Below are 11,358 nucleotides of genomic sequence, written 5' to 3' on the forward strand. Positions count from 1 at the left end.
GATGCCGGCATTTGAAGCCTATGTTTAGGTTTTACCAGGTGTTGGAGGCTGGGCAGTCTTGTGATGTGTCTGAGTCAGTTTTTCCTCCTATGAAGTAAAGAGGATAGTAACAGCTTGCAAGTCTTTGAGAATATGCATGCCATACACCTATCACTGTGCCTGGAACTGAGGGAGGTCTCCGGGATAACTACTCTGGACTTTATTTCTGCTAGTGCAGTTAGCTTTCTCCAAGCAGAGGCAGGTCCACAGTTAATAGACAGGAACATTTGTTTAGAATTTATTCATGGGGCACTTGTAAATGTAACTAGATAAATATAAACACCTTTACCTTAAAGTATGCATTCACACTTGGGATTACTTTTTACTTTAAGTGACCAGGGACAAAACTTGAGCTCACTCAACCCACTTTAGCTTTAAAAAGTAAAAGAAGACATTCTTAGAGGATGAACGATGGTACAGAGAGCTAGGCTTCCACCTTTAACCCCCGAGACACAATTGATAAAGCATAAATCATGCAGACTGCCCCAGACATTCTGTGTGCCTCCAGTCTTTCTTTCATTACTTTCTTTTAAATTTCACCGAGGAAAGTACTGTGTAAACAAAATCTCTCTCTCTCTCTTCTCTCTCTCTCTCTCTCTCTCTCTCTCTCGCGCGCGCCCTCCCTCCCTCCCTCTCTTATTATTCTTTTCTCTATGAGGAAAATAGAGTGGGGTAAAATTGTTTTTTTCCATCTTGCTCATTTTCCCTGGGAGTGCTAAGAAAAGTTTCAGAACGACTTTCAGAGAAACATTTTTAATTGTTTTAATTTATCTAAAAAACAAGCAAAAAGTTTAATTAACAGGCTCCGAGTAATAGTTATTCCATTTTTTCTTGTGCTATCAGCTTTCACTTTTATTTACGACGTGTGTCCCCTTGTGTCTCCTTCATACCCAGGTCCGCTATCACTAATATTTCTGTGATGTGTGACTGAAACCTAAATGTAAAGTTAGCACCTGCAATCAATGCAAATTAATGAATTTTTTTTTTTTTAAATTTCAATCAGGAAAAGCAGCTTTGTAGTTGAAAATCCCATGCTGGTCCTAGAGTGGGAGTTTTTCCAGCCTCTGCTTAAATCCAAAAAAATACTGCAATCTTCTGGCACAGGCTCACTGTAATGCTTTAAAAACAATTTAGCAACTGTCATTGCTGTAATTACAGTAACTAATTACCATCCTTAGCAAACAAATAGCTTAACATAATACGCAAGCCGAATCAATTTTGAAGAAATGCAAATTCCAAAAGCGAAAAAGGGCATTTTGGCAAACCTGAAAGAGAAGCAGGAAAATAATACACTTTGTTTTATCTGCACATAATTCCCAGGGAATATCATATCATAAATATTTGCATTCAGTTCTTATCAGGACATTTGCATTTGCTTCTTATCAGTGTGCAGACCGGACTCTGCCAGATAGAGAGGGGAGCGCCACACCATGCACATATTTCTAATGAATCACGTCTCGGGCCCAGAGAATATTTTGGCTGGAACTTTATCACCCAGATGAAGAGGTCATTTACTCTCCCAGTTGGTTCGTCTTGGAATTGTCTTGAGATTCTGATGTGATTCACCCGACGTGGCATTTGTTTATTTCTGATTTCAGACAAACACTGGAGGCATTTGCTTTGCCTTTTTTTAAAGCAAAGAATTGCTTCCAACGGCTGCTGTTCAAAGGATATGTCTCTCCTTGCCTGTTGCCCTCCCCACTTAAGCCTCAACTTCTACACAAATGAAATAATATGGAGGAGGATAGCCCAGATTGTAATTATTCTGAATTCTATAGCAGGCACAGCCATTTTTTATTTTGTAGAAATCAATAGAGAGGGTTAAACCAAGTCCTAGAATAAATCAAGTCCAACTCGAACATCATTATCTTGAAATTTAGTGTCAAGTAGCATTGTTGTGTGGGAGCACATTTGATTAGAGGCACTCTCCTTAGACAGGGAACACAGAGCTGATGGCCACCTTTCTAATGAGACCATCGAATTCCTCCAGGGTAGTATCCATGTAAACCCATTTCTTCTGTTATCATAAGTAGTGATACATTACAGCCATGAGCGCACATAAGGTCGGTAAGAGCAGTAACACCAGTTTCTCTAGATGTGAATGATAGCCAAGTCCTTTTTAACCTCTAAGTTATTATCTCACAAAGCATCCAGTACTCACTGGCTTGCTCATACGGAACCTAAGTCACTCAGAGTCCATGTGATTTTTGAAAGAGAAACAAGAATATTTTTCATGTTGATTGGAGTCTTCCTGTTGGGTCTTGCCATTTAATTAAGTCAGATCTGTACCTTAACACTTTGATTGCGTGGCGTTTAAATAGATAGGAGTATTATTTCCTTATGTAAAGCAAGGCCAGATTGAGATACGAGAATCATGGCCAGGCTAGTCAAGATCTCCCCAGCAGTGCTATTATTGCACAATTTCCTCTGTAATTTTATCATCTACTTGATATTATTGCACAAATTCTAAGGTCAAACTTCAAAGGAAGACTCAGGATGGGATCAATCTGAGTATGAGGATTTCAATTTCCAATTATAAATTAAAATATAGGTATAATGAAAAAGTTGTCATTATAATGGAAGCAAAAATGTATTTAATTGTGTTTCATAGTAATTTTATTCATGAATATGGTCACTTAAACTTCATTTCACCTTTGCCCAAGAAGAATTTTGCTTCAGTTTATTTATTTAACACAAAAGAGAATGTCTGGCTTATTATGATTCAAATGATTGACACATCTCTTGTTTAGATCCAGAAAATGTTATTTAAAATCACAGAAGGGTACAAGCCATTTGTGAAACTTTATTCTTATGACAGTAAAAGGAGCCTCTGCTTAGCTATTCATTTTAATTTTAATCTTTAAGACATCATAACTTTTTGTCTTTCTTTGAGAAGTGTTGCTGTTAATATAGGCATCTTAAACTGTTTTATTTATGCACACAGTTGCTCCTATTGCCTTTCAAAAATTAACGTCAAAATATGAGTTTACATATTTACATCTTACAAAATTATTCCTTCAAGACTTTTAAAAATACTAAATATAAATAAAAATTTGCACATGGTAGGATGGTTAGAATTTTAATGCACATCAAAAGAAATCCATCCAGAGAGGTCATTTGTTTTACCTGAGTTCAATTTTTATATGTTCCTGTTATGAATGCATTATGTAAAAATTTACCCCGTTTTTAAAAGTTAAGAACCTAGAAAATGAATAGCACTAAAACCCCTTTGTGGGACTCAATAATTCATCTGGCAAGGGCTTCATGTCTCTCTTTCATGTTTATCATTGTTTTTAGCTTTCTTGGAGGTGGGAAGAGCTTACAGTTAAGGGCCCATTATCAGGGCAAAGGATGCAGGAAGTCCAAAATATTTATGTTTGTTCATGGCACATGGACAGAAGATGGTTCTCAGGAAAAGGCTTTCTGATTGATTGAAGACATGCTGGCGTATTTTAATAGCTTCTTCCATCCAAGAGATAGCATCATCTTCATCCTTATCGCTGCTTTGAAACTTACTTTAAACATTCTCCCATGCTCCTCCAATTAGATGCTCCACTCTCTTGGCTTCCTGTGTCCTCACTGCAACTCATCTCATTTGTTTGCTTCTCATCTTTGTCAGCAGGTTGGGCAAAGAAGAGGCATTTAACAGATAATTGAAGGGACATGCTTTGCAGCATCAAATTCATCTGCATGGCATTCAGCCACAGCCCCTCGGTGATGGTGATAAAACCTGGATGTGGAAAACATCAGCTTCCACTTTGCGAAAGCTTAAGAGCAAGCAATTGATTGAATGGTATTACAGGGGATGATCAAGGGAAATCTCTGGGTTTTTAAATGAAAGTCAATAATGCCCAATAGAAGATATATAGTCAGATCAAACACTTAGCATCCCCTTATGGGAGATGTTTGCATTGTGAAGTAGTTTTTTACTATGTAACCTTGCTTATGCCTATCTCCATGTCTCCTTTCATGTTTGAATTGCTGCTACCTTCATGTCACTCTGATATAATTGCAAGTCTGACATTTTGGAGAAACTTTTTCTTACCATTTAGGCACATGTAGCTGCCTCATATGAGCACGGTCAATTCTTTGGATCCGGTATTTGAAATGTTGTTTGTTTCTATGTTTTATGTATGCATGACATTAGTTTGCATCTTATGCCCTCTGTAGAAAAGGACAATTTTATTAGACTTTCTCTTTGTTGTAATGAAAATGTCTAGATTGTTTCTTCATATGGGATGAACAATTACTAATGTCTTCCTAACAAGTAAAAACAATTCTCGAAAATACTATGAGATAAGTATTAGTAGTAATCCCATTTTACAGATGTGAACATCTGTCACAGAGTAGAAGTTACAAACTCCACAGATCGCAAGCCTTGGAGCTGAGACGAAGTTATGTCAGCTTGGCTGTCAGAGCTCTGTTATTAGTTGTGCTTAATAACCCTGTGTTTCACTGCATAATTCTTCAAATAATTCTGTTTTCACTAGATAAGCATGTGTTTCCATTCATCCATGAGCAGAAGGGTATCACTGGGAATGATGAAATTTCTAGAGAAAATGATGAGGTCCTTCTGCTGCTTTGTCAGAAGATATATTTTTTTATTGGCCTTCAAGCTCTTTGCCTTCGGAGCATTCAAAGTCTCTGTGCACATGAATCTCTGGAAACCCAGGTGGCAGCTGCAGCTTGGAGAGATTTCCCTTCTGCAGAGAGAATGAACATTGCAAATTCTCCTCCCAGGGATGATAAGATAAAGAGAATTAGAAGTGATATTCCTAAGTGTTCTGCAGACCAACACACCAGGCAGAGGATATGGATTAAGGTTTCTGAAGGCAGATTACTAAACTGGCCTTGCAAGGAGGGTGGAATGCACCCGTTGGAATGTCTGCTGCTGTCTTATTCTACGAAAAGAGGAAGAAAGAAAAAAAGAGAAAGAAACAACATACACACACGGCGTCTGACAAATTTTAGGCTTGCTGACAATTCAGAAATATGAAGCAAGGAGAGAGAACCAGAGGACAATGTCCTGGACCAAATTATAAAAGATCTGCTTTGTGAAAGGCATGCTGTAAAAAATAGTGCATGAATCAGTCAGATACTTGGGGAGAGATGGAGTGAGAAAGGGAGGAGAGGAAGGCAAGATGGAAAGAGGGAGGGGGCAGTTTAGGAGACATGCAGCATGATATCTCGGGCTTTAGGAAATAGATTGCCGGGGTTTACAAAAAGGGCAAGCCACATTCCACCGTCAGCAAAGGCAAAAGTTCACGTGGCTCAACAGAAAATCTTTGAAAAGTAGAAACCCTAACAATTTAATAAGAAATGAGCGTGCTGGAGAAGTGAAACGCAACATTGACACTTAGCAATTCAGCCACAGAGACTCACTGTCATGATGACATAGGGCATCCGCAGAAACGGACAGAGGCAAGCCCAACTCAGCTAGAGGTGGAAGGGAGGCAAGGTGTGGAATTTTGTCATGTCGGCTGAGTGCAATGTGCATTTGAAAACACTGATACAACCCCAAGGGCTCGTAAGTCTCTGAAACACAAGGAGAAAACCCATATAACGTCATCTATAAGTGCTGCCATAGATACCTACCCACACTAATAAAATGCTTTCTATAATATTTTCATACTATATTTACCACAAGGATGAGTGGTTCCAAGATGGACATGATAGAACAAGGATAATCTAGAGACCCAAGTCATGTGAGCTAACAAACTGTAAAGAAAAATTTTTACAGGGGTAAAGCATCAAGTGTATTAAATAGCAAGGCCTGGAAGGGCAAAGAGCATCACAGTTGTAGGATTGGTTGGAAATGAGGATGAGAGGCGTATGAAATACAGAAAGGTCATTGACCTGATTTAAGAAGGGAAATAGTGGGAGTCTTTAACATTTACTGTTTAGTAAAATACTGTCAAATGCTTATTGACTTTTAGGAACACTAACCATAGGGATTTGTGAGAACTATGTAGAAATGTAGTGATAATGGAACCAACTTGGGGTCATTGCTAGCCGCACATTCCCTTCCTAAATGAGGCCTATGGAGTGATGGGCAGGAAAGCTGAAGTTGAAGTGTATCTTTGGTTTCAGAAGAGATTTATTGGACAGAATAATTTAAGAAATGTTGGGTCAGATAGAAAATGTAAGCTGCATTAATTTATCCAAGATAGGCTTTTATCTCACATTAATGGTTGAAATTTTAAAATTTAATCTATAGTAGTCTTGTACTGTATTTCAGTTTAACCAACAGGACAATTTTTCCCCCTGGAATTAAAGATAATGCAATAGTGCCTTATCCTGTGCACTAGGGAGAGATGAACTCTTAGTTGGTCAACTCTTGGATTCTATGGCCTGTTGTGACATATTGCCTTTCTGTGGCTTAGTCCTTTTCAGTCTCATAGAGTCTGGAGAGAGCAGATCAGGTGCTCCTGGTAAAGCTTTCGATGTTCAATGATCCAGAACTGTGTGGTGTCTCTGTGGTACATACCTTGGGAAGTAAACACTAGCATTTAGTGCTGTTATGGCTGTTGACTATGATAGCAGACAGCAGAGCATCCATTGTTCATGTTTCTCTTTCCTGGGAATTGTTTATTGCCTTCTCCAGTTCCTCCCTGTAGCTGATGATGAAGGTAGACCTCCAGATGGCATGGTTTGAATTGATCCATTTTTTCCCCTAATTGCTAGGGGGGAGTGTTGGTTCTCTAAGTTCACAATTGTTGCTGCTTCTGTAGAACAAACTGTCCTCAGCGGAAGGAAACCAAAGGAAACATACCGGGGATCATGAGCCTGACTTTCAGAGGTAGTGCAGAACGAAATGACTGACTTACAGGAGAGGCAAATGTTTAACCTTGACCTCAGAGTGGGACCTATTACACACAATGATTCCCTTTTACAAAGCTTTCTATGGTCTGAGGCTGAAGCTAGGCCATGTGTCTGTCTAGATCCCCGTGTTTCCTGTTCTACCTCTCTCTTCCTCTCCCCTGTGATGACATCCTCTGAATCCACTTCGCACAGGTATTTCTCTCTGCATCTCTGTCTCTAGGGAATTGGGGATAAAGTACCCAGTCTTTCCTTTTATATAATGTCCTCTTATTCATCTCTTTTTCCACCTCTCATCATGAAAAATAATAATATTACCTTCAGCAAAATAGAATTCTAGACCAATCCTGTCTATAGGATTTCCTTAAAGGAAATTTCAAACGTTGACATTGAAGTTAGCTTTTGGCTCAATTATTGCTTTCTGGTTGGGTTTTAAGAGTTACCTGAGAGGTTTATTGAAATTCATATTTATGAGATTATTTTGGATTTGCAGAGCCTAGGTAGTGAGACTCTAAAGTCAGTATCTTGTCAGCTCTTAGATGCCTCCCTATGGGTAGAATGGGAAACACTTGGGATGGGATATGGCCACACTGAAGGCAAAGTTCCAGGTTTGATGTATTTGAAGGCTACTGAACAGAGCATTAAAATATAAACATAGAAATATAAAAACATACACACAATTTTTCCAAGTCCAAGAATTCTATTCCAGTCATATCTCTTGAAAAAGCACAGCCAACATTTCCTCACTCTTGCCTTTTAAACATTGTTCAGGTTCAAGGTCAACTCGACTTTGAGAAAGAAAGTACATCACGGGGCTACTGAGCAGCGACTTCAAATGCCAATTTAATGCAAGAGCTCTTCATCCTGGCACACTAGAAGTTGGTTACTTATTTGTTTGTCTGACACTGTGACTTTTGCGACAAAGAGACAAGATACAACCGGAACGGAATAGCTGTGGTAGACAGTATCTCACCAGCAAAAAAAAAATGGAATAAAAAGAATTCCTCTGTTCTGGCAGTAGACATCTTCAATGCTGTCACCTAATGGGTGCTGACATTGACCTAAGTAACTGTGAAGATACTGAATTGGGATATGATACGATTTGTTTTCTGAAGACAAACGTCAGAAAGATCTAGGTGCTCTCAGCAAGACTTTCGCAGTCTGAGTCTTTCTCATTCTTTTGTGGCTCTTAGAAAAAGAGAAACACCAAGAAAAGATATTTTTTATAGGGAAAACGTTGCTTGCCTTCATCTAACATTTGGTTGAATCTGATCGTAATTCCCTTGCTGCTCCTCTTGCAGGCCAGTCACAAAGCTTTGACTTTAAGCCACACTCATAGCAAGCGATTCCATATGGGCTTTTGCTGAGCAGTAGCTGTTGTTGGCTTCTGTGTGCCAGTTAGAGATGGCTTTGAGGTAAGTCAGTATCGTACGAAGGGAAGAAAATTAAACTGATTTAGGCACCAGTAACTGCTAGCAAGCAATGTACAGTGCTGTGGCCATTATGTCCCCTATAGAAACAGGCGCTCAAACCAAGTTGTTCTCTCCGGGAGAAATCAAACCTTGCATCTGGGCTCTCCAGCCTCCAAAATTCACATCTCAGAAGGATGTGGGATTGTCAGCATGAGAAGGTGAAGCGGGCCAGGAATAATTTCCAGAGCTCTGCTTCCAGCTCCGTGATACCTTTCCACCTGGGTAAGCCATCTGAGCTGGGCACAATGACCCTGCCATCTGCTGTATCCCTCTGGGTAGCAGCCTGCCTTTTGCATACGCTTTTCGCTGGAGGAGATCTGTTGGCAGCTCTGGGGACCTTCTGAACTCACCTGAGAAGGCTCTGTGGACTCTGTAGAAGAGCATGTTTTAAGAACAAGATGAAAGGGGAAGGGAAATGAAATTAGAAAAGGAAAGTGCTTTCTGCTTTCCCTTGAGCAAGACCCTTTCTATTACCAACTGTCTTTCAGGAGGCAAATACAAAAAGTTGGATTCACAACACTGTTAAAACACAAGTAATGTGCAAGTGCTATAGTTAAAGAAAGTGCCACTCCCCTTCTCCCAGTGACAATGTTTAGGTCACTGTTAAGTCAGACCAAAGCTGAGAAATCAATACATAGGTATTTAATTGCCTCTATAAGAGAGCACATCGTTTGGAATACTGCTTAGTATAACACTTTATGTGTAAAATACATTTGTGTGCATGTGCATCCAACTTCACATATAGGCATACTCATATTTTATGTATGCACATATGCTTCTGTGTCTGTACAGTATGCCTACATGTCTAAATGTCAGTGCTTTGTGGCTATACATGTGAATGTGCATGCACATAGACATTTGTACTTATGTGCCTGTATAAGAATATGGATGTGAACAAGGGCAGGTGAACATGGGCTTTTTTTACTTAATAGTCATAAACAAGTTGTTATCCAAGGCCCAGGATTTTTCCTGACCACTGCACACATGGGAAGTACAAACATTCTATTGGCTTTAAAGGAGATATGTATCCCATATCTGATTTCTCTCTGGAACTCTGTTTACTTGAGAGTTCAAACTTTGTGCCTGTCATTCACAGATCCAAATTACCTTTCCAGTTGATCTCCTTCCCTCCCACATTCACCCTCCAAAGCACAGGGATTATTCACTCTCCTTGTGCACGCCACGCTTCTGTGACTTTCCTTCTTTTCCACCCTTTACCTACGTTACTTTTAATATGAGCGAAATGCTAGTGGCTTTAACAAATACATTTCAAAACGCCAATAGAAAAAAGTTTCTGTATTCTTTGTAGTCAGCAATCCTTTAGGTATCCTTGTCAGCAGGAAGAATGGGAAGTTAGGGCAGAGATTACCGCTTCTTTATGCCAAAGATCTCCTATCATTTTCATTCCATCCACTGTGAAAAACAGCAAGACGAACATGGGGGCTGGGAAATATTGTGTCTGGTAAGGCAACAAGTGAAGATAGCTCAGGGTCTAAAAGCGCTTACTGCCAAGCCTGACAACTGGAGCTCTGTCCCTGGAACCCAAGTGATAGAAGCTGTTCTCTGGCTTCCAAATGTACGCTGTGATATAAGCATCTGCGTGTGTATGGGCACACACACACACACACACACACACACACACACACACACACTTACATGCATGCACACACGCATGCAGCTACTCCTTTGTTGGCCACCATAGTTTCTTTAGTGGAATAAGCCTGGAGTGAGAAACTAGGCTGTTCCAACATAGAACCAAAGGCACAAAGTGGCTACTGATCATCTCTCCCGCTGCAAGCTCTGTGTGGGTACATTGCACTTATTTTTTAACAAGTATCAAGCAGAGAGCCCAGCGTAGGGGAAGAGGGTATGCACCTTCTCTATTTGTTGAATAATAAACTGGTGAATTAATAAACCAACCAAACTGATTGGCTGAGGAAGTGATCACTTGTCTCTAGATAGTATAAAACATGTTTTTCTCTCTTTTCCTGTCTTAACTGATGTGAGATCTTCCGTTTGTCCTATTGCTGAGCAGACAGAATGATCATTTTGGTTTAGTGGTTTGTAATGTTGGCTTATGTGCACTGGGAAGTTCCCCAAACTTTTCTGAGCATTCCAATTCTCTTTGTCTTCTAAGGATGTGGGGACAGTTTCCTGCTTCCTCCCACCCCCTTGACTTCATGACTCACACAATCTATATTTATTCGTCATCCACAAGGAATCTAACAGGCACTTAGGATTTCAGGGATGGCAACAGTTCATGAAACACCCCAGAGAATGACAGGTTTATTAAACTAATGCCTCAACTGTACTTTCAGAATGATATGGGCTGAGAGAGTTCTTTCCTAGTAACCTCCACAGCAGGCAGCTTCAAGCTCACAGAGTGCTTACATGCCTATGATCTCATTTGGCTTTCTCACTAACCCATTTGGTGATGGAAACTTAGGAATTTATCAGCTCATCTAGGATCAGAAAATCATGAACACTGTTTTGCAGTTGGTCCCTCTGAGTGAGCCCATTATCATATTTGTCTTTACTGTAAACTGTGATTATGATTCTGCTGGGACTTGAATGATTATTCCTCTATCACCCTTTTTGTTTCCTTTTTCTTTTTCTTTTGCCTGTGGTGAAACTCATGCAGAGGGATTCAACTGCTACAAGAATTCTTTATTAGACATCTATGAAGCATATTTTATATTCTGCTCTAAGTGGCAGGGCACCACACTCTAAGCAGCACAGTCATGATCCTTGTCCCCTTTGGGCTCATTGTCCCATGGAAGATAATGGATGGGATTCAGAAAACAAAAATCCAGATTCTGCTTTTATTGTTGTAAGGTGGCAGCAGCATACCCCATTCCAATGGAAAAGGAGCCTATAGGAAGTCATCTATCTGGGATTTTTGACCATGGGACAAGACCTAGAATCTATGGTACTATCATTTCAACTGTTAAACAATTTGTTTCAAAGTTTTTGTACATTGGAAAAGGTGTGATGGTACTGATGGCAGTGTTGGTGGGCAGGCATTTAC

This window comes from Mus musculus, chromosome 15 (genome assembly GCF_000001635.26).
Source record: "Mus musculus strain C57BL/6J chromosome 15, GRCm38.p6 C57BL/6J".
Taxonomy (NCBI): domain Eukaryota; kingdom Metazoa; phylum Chordata; class Mammalia; order Rodentia; family Muridae; genus Mus; species Mus musculus.